Source organism: Coenobita brevimanus, chromosome 90 (assembly GCF_032717465.1).
Source record: "Coenobita brevimanus isolate Jiangsu-jjx chromosome 90, ASM3271746v2, whole genome shotgun sequence".
Lineage (NCBI taxonomy): Eukaryota > Metazoa > Arthropoda > Malacostraca > Decapoda > Coenobitidae > Coenobita > Coenobita brevimanus.
Window position 1 is genome coordinate 4,851,759 of NC_137043.1, and position 12,981 is coordinate 4,864,739.

A 12,981-nucleotide genomic window follows, 5' to 3' on the forward strand; every position below is an offset into this window, starting at 1 on the left:
AGGGGAAGTGATAGACCGAGGATGAGGTGGAGGAAGAAGGGGAAGGGGAAGACCGAGGATGTGGCGAAGGTATGGGGAGGAGACGGTATGTGAGTGGGGGTGGTGTGAGTTGGAAAGTGCGGGGAGGTGGAGACCGAGGATGAGAGGGAGACGCATATGAGAAAGAGTGGAGTGAGTTGGAGGGAGAGCAGCCTAATGGCGAAAGACAGATGAAAATGGAGATGACTGGTTTTTGGCCAGCTCTTATATAGGCTTTATTACCCCCTTCAGTGATGGGCTTAAGTATATATATATACTGTATAGGCTTTATTACCCCCTTCAGTGATGGGCTTAAATATATATATATATAGGCTTTATTACCCCCTTCAGTATAGACGCTCTGGCCGCTGGAAATATCTTCAGAGGCAGCTAACAAAACATACAGTACATTCAGAATACCTACAGAAATACAGAATACATATAGGATACAGAAATATATCAACAAGAATATACCATAGCAAACCCGTTCCTGGCAGTCATTTTAGTGCTGACGTATAATCACAACAGGATATTTAGTCAATGATGTCACATAGTTAATTTGGAGTTAATCGGGTGAAAATTGGGTAATTTTTTACAAGTGCACAGGGACGTCCTTTTTGGTGAAACCAAGGTATTTCTGATGGTTTTTGATGTGTTTTGAACGAATCTGACCTTCATTTCTGCAGCAAATCAGTAAATTTCAAGATATCCCCCACCCCCACATCCCCCCACAAGAATGGGGGAGATGGGCGAACCCGGGGTTTTTGGGTGGTGGAAATCACATAATGTATTGATTTGCGATTGAAATGAAGGTCAGAATAAATCACAACACATCAAAAACCATCAGAAATACCTTGGTTTCACCAGCCGGGCCGCCGCGCGCCGGGCCGTCTGGCCTACTCCCAACCACCTCGCACCAACAATCGCCTGCCCGCTGTCACCAGCAAACCATAATCTCCTAAGCTAAACTAAGCTAAGCCAAGCTAAATAAATTAATCTAACCTAAACCTAACCTAACCTGAACTAACCAAACCAAAACTAACCTAACCTAACCTAAACAAACCAAAACTAACCTAACCTAACCTAACCTACCAAGCCAAAGGTGAGACCACATCAACAGAAAAACTAACCTTAATATTCCTCCTCAGTGGGGATTGGGGCTCCCGAGATGTGGACAGCTCTAGCGTTGGACTGTGGAAGATACAAACGAGCAGCCTCGAAGAAGAAATGGTGGAGCAAACTCGTTTTAAACTAGCGAATGAACAAGTACCTGGAGAAATGCTGTTCAAAATATTCTGGCCTGATTCCAGGAAGCTTGCTCCACTCCTTCAAATCCCTCCACAGTCTCACGATAGTCTGCGTGTGGTTTGATGGATCCACCTTATCCACAAACTCCACGGAGTGATTCACCACCTTATGGGAGCAACCGAGATCCTGCATTGAGCCGTATGCAGACCAACCGTCGGTGTTGATGATCGAGCCTGGGCGAATATACTTCTCTATAAGTGGGATTAACGTTTCCTTGTCCCTTCTAGGAGAAATGGCTCCACCAGAGGTACAATGAAAATTTTTTGGAGACTCTCTCAATCTCAACCAACACCCACACTTGATTCAACGGTCGACCCTTTTCAAATTTTCTTTTTATGAAAAATGTCTCGTCCACCTCGACAACAATGCCATGGCCACCAATGGGAGACTGATTTCTTAACCAGAACAATGAAACTGCGCTGCAGAAGCTCCTCCAATCCACACTCGACCTGGATGGTATTTCGAGATTTTCAATAACGGTTTCGTGATCAAAATGTTTCTGCAGCCAGTATGACACGAATAACACAATCTTCCACGGTGCGAGATGTGTACCTTCCAGGAATGTGCACTTGTAGTCCGAAAAGGAGAATGCACAACGCTTCCTCTTCTTGCTTTTGGGAACTTTATACTCCCTAGAACAGTACCAGATATGTTGATCATTCCGATAATTGCATGGATTGTGACAAGTAGGGCACTCAACAGATGACGATAACACTCCGTGCTGTCTAAGGAATTTCAAAGACGCAGTATCGTTTTTATAGAATGAGCTAATAGCGACGCACTGATTAAGCTTGCAGTCCTCACACCCACCTGCCATGACTGACCCGTGCGGTTCTGAAATTCAAATTTGTGCGCCGGTTGTATCAGTTTGAACTTCACGCATGAGCAGATAGCGCGTGACATAACAGTAGACACACGCTTTAGCCCCACCCATAAGTCACGTGAACCGTGACGTGATGGTAGACACACGCGAGACAGGACCACAAAGCATTAGACACGCGCCAACATGGGTCTAAAGTATCGCCAACTTATGTCGAAGGTAATTTTTCGGAAAATTTTCACAAATCAATTTTCGCGTTAATAGTCATTTGCGGAAGTTGTTTCTGGGGTTCCAAATGTTCCCAATGGTGAGATCTACATATCTGTAAGAATAAAATAGAGATTCCAAAATCCCTGTGCACTCGTAAAATAATACGGTTTTATGTCCATTTGAAATTTTAGGCCCGATCCACCTGACATTGACCCCCCTACCACTAACTGGGGGGTGACCCCCTGATGTAATGAGGCATGTTATAGGATGCAGATTTGAAAGATGCACCTTTAGGTTTTGGTTTCATGTCGATATGACGAATTTAAATGAAGTCATGGTGAAAAACGCGATTTTTTTTTTTTTTTTTACATTTTTGGGGCATACAGCCTGTGCTTTGGCTCAATTTGGTCCAAAATTTCATCAGATATCTGAAGGTCATAGCCCATCATCCCTGCAATATTAGTCAAAATAGCACAAGTAGTTCTCGCGTAAAGTTGTTAACAGACAGACAAACAAACAGACAGACAGACAAACCGAGTGAAAACAATACCCGTAATACAGCACAGCACTGAACCCATTACAACTCCCAGGTCTATATTCTCGTCGGTTAAGCTTCTAAGCACCTCTTCCTTTGCGATTTATTGTTGGATACGGCTTGGTAATAACAATATATATCTTATTTATGATGGCAATAGTGGTATGGGAATGATTTAATTGACACAGACGAGGAAAGGAAGCAGTAATACGCAAAATAAATCGCCTAGGAAGACGTGTTAGGGAGCTTCCTTAACCAGCACCTGAGGCTCCTATGACTCACTCTCAGCTCAGTATAATCGTCTGAGACCAGGTGAAGGAGAATCCCAGAGTTGCTCCGACCATGAATATGTTAATAGCGACCGAGAATAATTATGTCTACAAAAATAATGATAAGAATAAGAATAATAATAATCATCATCATCATCATAAAAATAGAAAATAAAGGACGTAAATTCATGGAAGGAAAAATAAAAGAGGGGATGTTAACAGGTTCTGAAAAATAGAGAAAAAGTATATTGAATATGCTCCATTGTGTGAGAGAATCAGCTGGCTGTGACGAGAGAGAGAGAGAGAGAGAGAGAGAGAGAGAGAGAGAGAGAGAGAGACAGACAGACAGACAGACAGACAGATAAACAGACAGAGACAGACAGAAAGACAGTTTTGTTAAGAAACACACACACACACACACACACACACACACACACACACACACACACACACACACACACACACACACACACACACACACACACACACACACACAAACAGACAGACAGACAAACAGAGACAGACAGACAGAGAGGCAGGTTTTTAAGAGAGAGAGAGAGAGAGAGAGAGAGAGAGATTATATTAGTGTTACATAGACACAGGCCACACAGACATTATTGTTTCAGTACTGATAAAAGAATGACGATATGAGAGAGAGAGAGAGAGAGAGAGAGAGAGAGAGAGAGAGAGAGAGAGAGACCATAAATCCTTAAGCAAACATTTCCAGGTGTTTGAAGGAGGAGATGGAGGAGGAGAAGGAAGAAGAAGAAGATGATGATGAGGAGGAGGAGGAGGAAGATGAGGAGGAAGAGGAGGAGGAGGAGGAGGAGAAGGAGAAGGAGGAGGAGGGGGAGGAGAAGGAGAAGGAGGAGGAAACAGAATGATACAGAGATGAGGGAAAGAGATAGAGATGAAAGGAAGGGATGGAAGGAGCAATGAGAAAGCAGAAGGGGGAGAGAGAAGCAGGAGAGAGAAGGAGAGAAAGAAAGAGAAGACACTGAGTGAGAGAGGAAGTAGAGAAGAAAGAGATGGAGTAGTAGATGAGTAGGATCCCGAGGCTAGTCTACCGCACTCCAGTAGATTTAAGAGTTGATGACCAGACTACTTCCCCTGGTGGCACTACATAATTAAAAAATCCTTCAGTCACTTCATGGGGTTTGAAGCTGTGCCAGGCTGTGACTCCAACCGGGGCGTTCTAACCACTGTACCCCCAGACGCCTTCACCTTCAACTCTCTCTCTCTCTCTCTCTCTCTCTCTCTCTCTCTCTCTCTCTCTCTCTCGAGCAGATCCAATATTAACCATCAAATATCCCTTCCTTGTGTGTGTGTGTGTGTGTGTGTGTGTGTGTGTGTGTGTGTGTGTGTGTGTGTGTGTGTGTGTGTGTGTGTGTCATTACAGGTGTCTATGCTCATTAATCTCTACTTATCCATCTTTCTACCTACATATCAATCAATCTATCAATCTCTCTCTCTCTCACTGTCAAGAAATCATCATCGTTCCTCTTAACATTTAACTGAAGAGTTCCATAATGACATACTCTTGGCCTTCCTTCCTTCCTTCCTTCCTTCCTTCCTTCCTTCCTTCCCTCTTTCCTTCTTCCTCCTTCTTTACCTCCTTCATCATCATCATTTTATCATCATCTCATCTCATCATCATCATCTCATATCATCATTATCATCATCATCATCTCATCTTATCATCATCATCATCATCATCATCATCATATCATCATCATCATCATCATCATCATCATCATATCATCATCATTTCTTCATCATCATCATCATCTCATCATCATCATCATCATCTCATCTCATCTCATCTTCATCATCATCATCATCATAATCACCATATCATCATCATCATCATATCATCATCATCATCATCATCTCATAATCATCATCATCATCATCTTATCTCGTCATCTCATTCATCATCGTCATCATCATCATCATCTCATAATCATCATTTCATCATCATCATCATCATCATCTCATCATCATCATCATCATCATCAACTCATCATCATCATCATCTCAACATCACCATCACGAACACGTTCATCGTCATAATCATCTTCATCTTCACCTTATTCTTCATCATCATCATCTTCATCTTCTTCATCTTCATCTTATTCTTCATCATCATCATCATCATCATCATCATCATCTTCATCTTTTTCTTCATCTTCTTATTCATCTTCTTCCCTGAGAACGTGAAGAAGAGTGTGTTGTCTCCACCACTGACATCCACTAACTACACCTCAGTGCTGCCAGGTCGGTGGGTGCTGTTGGCGTCAAATCCATCCCGAAAACGCGCCCAAAAAAGCGCAGACAGCAAAATGACACACACACACACACACACACACACACACACACACACACACACACAAGCACACACCTCTCCTTCAACAGTCTTAAGAACATAAGAACATAAGAAGAGAGGATAACTGCAGTAGGCCGGTTGGCCCATGCTAGGCAGCTCCTAGAAGAGTAACTGAACTACTAGAATGAGAGAAGGATAGCAAAGAAGAAGGCTCTCCCCCGCCCTCCAAACCCTCCAGCCGAAGCCGGCAGGAAAAAGTCAGAAAAAACACCACGCCCTATAGAAAAACTGGCGTGGACATTTCACCGGAAACTGTGAAAGGAGAATAGAGACTATCATAGTGTAACCTGAAAAGAAAAAAAATATGAAGTAGTATTGGTTATAAGATTTTCTTTATTCTATATCCACCCCTTATTTATCATATGCTTATCTAGCCTATACTTGAAACTCTCAATGGAAGAGGCAGCAACTACTTTACTAGGTAGCTTATGCCATTCGTCTACCACTCTATTACCAAACCAATTTCTACTGATTTCCTTACTGAAACGGATTTTTTCTAGTTTGAAACCATTATTTCTAGTTCTATCCTGTATCCTCACTTTAAGTACCTTGCTAATATCTCCCTTATTTATACCATTCATCCACTTAAACACCTCAATTAAGTCTGCCCTTACTCTACGCCTCTCTAGCGAATGCAGACTTAGTCTTTTCAGTCTCTCTTCATATGACAGGTTCCGGACGTCATGTATCATTTTTGTCATTCTTCTCTGAACATTTTCTAACGAATTAATATCCATTCTAAAGTAAGGACACCAAAATTGTACACATTCTGTGTCCCTATTTGTCTACTTTATTATAACAGTTTAATGAATAGTTTACATAAATAGCTACCCCTTCCCCTTTTCTTCCCTGACGGTTTGACATAAAAATATTATAGCCTTTTATCTGATATTCTGCTAAAAATTCTCGAGTGTCTGTATTCATCCAAGTTTCACTAATAACGGCAATGTCTATTTTCTCTGTACAAATTAAAGCCCTCAATTCATCCATTTTATTACGTAAACTCCGGCTGTTTGTGTAGTACACTTTCAGATTATTACTAGTAGTTATGCCTTTACCTTGGCATTTACTGTTATTTATTTTATTACTAACTGGGAAACTCTTCACTTTACTAATATAAAAATTTTTTGTACTATCGTTTATCGCCCTTCTGTCATCGCTTGTTTTATCATCTATCATCGCCTGCTCAATTTGATTTGCCTGAGTGGATATATCTACACTAATGGTTGAACTTTTGTTCTTAATTTTGCAAGTGTTGATGCATCTATCGAAACATGGCAATAATAATTTCTGAGTGTAGTTGCTGCAACTCTCTGTACACTTACTTCTCAACCTCGAAAAAATACCTCCAACTCCTTATCTACCATTCCACCTAAAACAGTAACTCCCTGCCTACTAAGATGAGTCCCATCCCAACTATACAAGGCACTCCGTCCATAAAACCGGTCCCAGCTGTCTATGAAAGGTATTGCATTATCTTTGCAAACAGTAACTCCCTGCCTACTATTATGAGTCCCATCCCAACTATACAAGGCACTCCGTCCATAAAACCGGTCCCAGCTGTCTATGAAAGGTATTGCATTATCTATGCAATACCTTTCAAACGGTAATTAAACACTCGTGAGGTCAGTCTGCTCAGACGTGCTAGAGACCTGTGGTAGTGTTGTGCTAGTGTGTTTTAGTGATCTGTGTTAGTGTGTTGTAGTGATCAACGATAGTGCTATGCTAGTAATCCGTGAAAGTGTTGTGCTAGTGTGTTGTGGTGACCCATAGTGACCCATGATGGTGCTGTGCTACCTTGTGTGAATTTGTGCGTAATGGCTTCCTCGGCAGAGAGCTGTTTCTCCACTGAAGGTATTGAAAAGAACTACCTTGAATTAAAGGAGGAAATTCTCGAACTGAAGTGGGAGGTACAAATTCTCAGGCAGGAGAAGGCACAAATGAGGGAATTGTTGGAAGAGATGTTGGAGGAGAAAGAGAAAAAGGCTGAAGGTTGGACACTAGTTAACAAGGGTGCAACGAAGTTCACCCTTAAGAAGCAAACGGAAGTTAAGATCACTAATGCCTTCGACGCACTACGGGACGAATGTGAAGGGATGGCAGAGAGGGAAGTAGAGGAGAAGGACGATGAGAGAACTTCCAGTACAGGTAAGTGTAATCAGAACAAGAAAGGTAAGAAAAATGTTGCAGTTGTTGGAGACTCCCAGGTTAAGATATCTGAACAGGGCCAGTTATACTCCACTCGCTAAACATGTGTGTCTTCCAGGGGCCAGGGTGGCTAATGTGATAGAAAAATTTTCAAATGTCGTAAAGGACAGTGGTGACAAACCCACTGTGTGCCTCAGTGTAGGAGGCAATGATATTAGTAGCCGTAAGAGTGAGGTACTGTGGCAAAGGTACAAGGTGATGTTAGAAAAGGTTAGGGAGAGAGGAGGAACCCCTGTAGTGCTCGGTGTTTTATCCAGATGGCGGGTTGGAAGGGAATGGTTGAGCAGGGCAATAGGTTTTAATTGCCGCCTTGAAAGGCATTGCAAAGATCATGCAATACCTTTCATAGAGAGCTGGGACAGGTTTTATGGACGGAGTGCCTTGTATAGTTGGGATGGGAGTCATCTTCTCATCTTAGCAGGCAGGGAGTTACTGTTTAAGCTGGAATGAGAGACAGGTAGTTGGAGGGATTTTTTCGAGGTTGAGAAGAAAGTGTACAAGAAGTTGCAGCAACTACACTCAGAAATCATTATTAAAATGTTTGCATAGATGCATCAATACTTGCAAAACTAAGAACAAAAGTTCAACCATTAGTGAAGATACATCCACTCAGGCACCTCAAATTGAGCAGGCGATAATAGATGATAGAACAAGCGATGATAGAAGGGCGATAAGCGATAGTACAAAAAAAATGTTATATTAGTAAAGTCAAGAGTTTCCCAGTTAGTAATAAAATAAATAACAGTAAATGCCAAGGTAAAGGCATAACTACTAGTAATAATCTGAAAGTGTACTACACAAACAGCCGAAGTTTACGTAATAAAATGGATGAACTGATGGCTGTAATTTGTACAGAGAAAATAGACATTGCCGTTATTAGTGAAACTTGGATGAATACAGACACTCGAGAATTTTTAGCAGAATATCAGATAAAAGGCAATAATATTTTTGTGTCAAACCGTCAGGGAAGAAAGGGGGGAGGGGTAGCTATTAATGTAAAGGATTCATTAAACTGTTACAATAAAGCAGACATAAAAGTAAATAGGGACACAGAAAGTGTCTGGGTTGAAATTAGTAACAATAGGGAGAAATTAGTCTTAGGAGGAATTTACAGATCCCCTAAATTAAGTAGAGCTGATAGTAAATACCTTTGGGAGGAAAATAGGAAAGTATCAGAGTCCAGCTTAGTAATAATTGTAGGGGACCTTAATCTACCATGGATATATTGGAGAAATCAGAGAGGGGATGCAGAGTCAAAGGAATTTCTAGAGGTAGTACAAGATAATTTCCTTTATCTGTATATCAGGGATCCCACCAGAAGTAATAATATACTAGATTTGGTTTTATCTAATAAAGATAATATCATTAGTGATATAGAGGTTGGCGGACGACTTGGAAATAGCGATCATGAAGAAATTAAGTTCAAATTCATTTGGGATGTCTGTTCCACTGAAAATGCCTCAACCGTTCCTAATTTTCGTCTAGGAGATTTCGATGGCTTAAGAGCTTATTTTCGAACGGTATTCCACAGGGAGATTAGCTATTTCAGGGAATGTCAGGTCAGTGGGGAATCCCAAGACATAGGTGTGGGGCAGGAAACACGTTGGAATGTCCGTCAGGTGTCTGTGAGGGGGGAGGTGGTAGATGGGAATGTAGTCCATGTGATGGGAATTAACTCAGCTCCAGTACCAAACAGACATTTGACCAGTGAGAAGTATAACGAGTTAATAAATATAATACACGGAGGCCAAGATAGATATATCAATTGAAAACCGTTTAGAACGAATAGTTCGGAACCAAGATGGTTAAACAACAGATTAAAATTTCTCATAGGCCAAAGGAAAGGAATATATAGAAAAATAAAACGTGGAGAGGAACACTTACGTAACCGATACACGATTTTAAATAGAGAAGTAAAGAGGGAAATAAGAAAAGCAAAGAGAAGTTATGAAATTAAGGTTGCTAGTGAATCAAAATAAAATCCCAAGGGTTTTTATCAAATGTACCGTACGAAAAATAAAGATAGTATAGGACCACTCAGAACAGAATCAGGTGACATTACCAGTGAAGATAAAGAAATGTGCTCCATCCTAAATAATTATTTCATATCAGTATTCACCAAGGAAAATCTAGACCTGGTCCCTCAAGCAGCAAATATTTACGATGAGAATACGGAAAATATTCTTAGTAAAATAACTATTAGTAAGGAGGACGTATTGAAAGAAATTAATAAATTAAAACAACAAAAATCGTCAGGTCCAGACGATATATATGCAAAAATTATAAAAGAAACCAAAGAAGAATTATGTCAGCCACTTTTAACATTATTTAATGACTCTTTAAGTCCAGGAGAAGTTCCCGAGGCGTGGAAGACCGCAAACGTAGTGCCAATCTTTAAAAAGGGTGATAAATCAGCTGCGTCGAATTATCGTCCGATAAGTCTAACGTCAATAGTAGGAAAAATGTTAGAGTCAATTTTGGCAAAGAAGATTAGAGAACACTTAGAAAGATTTAATCTTATAAACGAAAGACAGCACGGATTCAGGCAAGGACGATCCTGCCTCACAAACTTCTTGTCATTCTACTCGGAGGTCTATGAGGAGTAGGTAGCGATAAAGCTTACGATGTTATTTATCTAGACTTTAGTAAAGCTTTTGATAGGGTTCCACACGAAAGGCTAGTTAGAAAGGTTCGAGCACACGGTATAGACGGCGATATCTTAAAATGCATAGAATCGTGGCTGAAAGGACGAAAGCAGAGAGTATTAATAAATGGAACTAAGTCGGACTGGAGATTAGTAACTAGCGGTGTACCACAGGGTTCAGTACTCGGTCCCTTATTATTTATTATATATATAAATGATCTAGACTTAGGAGTCAATAGCAGCATCAGCAAATTTGCCGACGATAATAAAATAGGGCATAAAATGTAAAGTACTTAACATAGGCAAGACCATTGGAGATACTAAATACAGCTTAGATAACAAAGAAATTAGCAAATCGGAATGCGAGAGAGATCTAGGAGTTATGATTAGTAACGACCTTAAATCAAGGCAACAGTGTATTAATGCGAGAAATAAAGCAAATAGGGTCCTAGGATTTATTTCGAGAAGCGCCAGGAATATATCATCGAAAGTAATACTGAAAATTTATCTAGCATTAGTAAGGCCACATTTAGACTACGCAGTACAATTTTGGTGTCCTTACTATAGAATGGATATTAATTCGTTAGAAAATGTACAGAGAAGAATGACAAAAATGATACATGACGTCTGGAACCTGTCATATGAAGACAGACTGAAAAGACTAAGTCTGCATTCGCTAGAGAGGCGTAGAATAAGGGAAGACTTAATTGAGGTGTTTAAGTGGATGAAGGGTATAAATAAGGGAGATATTAGTAAGGTACTTAAAGTGAGCATACAGGATAGAACTAGAAATAATGGTTTCAAACTAGAAAAATTCCGTTTCAGTAAGGAAATCGGTAGAAATTAGTTTGGTAATAGAGTAGTAGACGAATGGAATAAGCTACCTAGTAAAGTAGTTGCTGCCTCTTCCATTGAGAGTTTCAAGCATAGGCTAGATAAGCATATGACAAAGAAGGGGTGGATATAGAATAAAGAAAATCTTATAACCAATAATAATTCATAATTTTTTTTTCTTTTCAGGTTACACTATGATAGTCTCTATTCTCCTTTCACACTTTCCTGTAAAATGTCCACGCCAGTTTTTCTATACGGAATGGTTTTCTTTCTGACTTTTTCCTGCCGGCTTCGGCTGGAGGGTTTGGAGGGCGGGGGAGAGCCTTCTTCTTTACTATCCTTATCTCATTCTAGTAGTTCAGTTACTCTTCTAGGAGCTGCCTAGCATGGGCTAATCGCCCTACTGCAGTTATCCTCTCTTCTTATGTTCTTATGTTCAACCACTCTCTTCCCACCCGCCATCTGGGTAAAACACCGAGCACTACAGGGGTTCCCCCCCTCTCCCTAACCTCTTCTAACATCAACTTGTACCTTTGCCACAGTACTTCACTCTTACGGCTACTAATATCATTGCCTCCTACACTGAGGCACATAGTTGGTTTGTCACCACTATCCTTTACGATATTTGAAATTTTTTCTACCACATTAGCCACTCTGGCCCCTGGAAGACATACATGTTTAGCGAGTGGAGTATACTTGGCCCTGTTCAGATATCTCACCTGGGAGTCTCCAACAACTGCAGCATTTTTCTTACCTTTCTTGTTCTGATTATACTTACCTGTACTGGAAGTTCTCTCACTGTCCTTCTCTTCTACTTCCCTCTCTGTCATCCCTTCAGAATCGTCCCGTAGTGCGTCGAAAGTATTAGTGGTCTTAACTTCCGTTTTCTACTTAAGAGTGAACTTCGTTGCACCCTTGTTAACTAGTGTCCAACCTTCAGCTTTTTCCCTTTCTCCCCCAACATCTCCTCCAACAATTCCCTCATTTGTGTCTTCTCCAACCTGAGAATTTGTACCTCTCGCTTCAGTTCGAGAAGTTCCTCCTTTAAGTCAAGGTAGTCCTTTTCAATACCTGCAGTGGGGACACTGCTCTCTGCCGAGGAACCCATTACGCACAAATTCACACAAGGTAGCACAGCACCATCACGGGTCACTATGGGTCACCACAACACATTAGCATAACACTTTCACGGATTACTTGCACAGCACTATCGCTGATCACTACAACACACTAACACAGATCACTAAAACACACTAGCACAACACTACCACAGGTTTCTAGCACGTCTGAGCAGACTGACCTCACGAGAGCGACAGTGACCTCACGAGAGTGGTGAGAGCCAGTGATTATCATTCTTCTCTATTATTAACCCGTAGAGGTTTGTGTGTGTGTGTGTGTGTGTGTGTGTGTGTGTGTGTTGGTAGTATTAGTAGTAGTAGTAGTAGGTGGTGGTCAGAAAGTCAGAGCAAAGAGGAGCGGGGTCAGATGAGAGAGGGTCAGACGGCCGCACCTGTTTAACATTTACAAGGAGGTCGCAGTTTCTCTCCGGGGAGGGGTAGGGGGATTACAGGATCAGTGGAGACAATGGACTTAAATCTGGATGAAAGAGAGAGAGAGAGAGAGAGAGAGAGAAGGATAATACAGAAGGTATGGAGTGGCAGATGAGGTAAAGGGAGAGCTTTGCATCGTCAGTAATTAGGGGAGCAGGGCTGGGTTGGGCAGGCTTGGTAAAGTGTGTGAGGGTTTCAG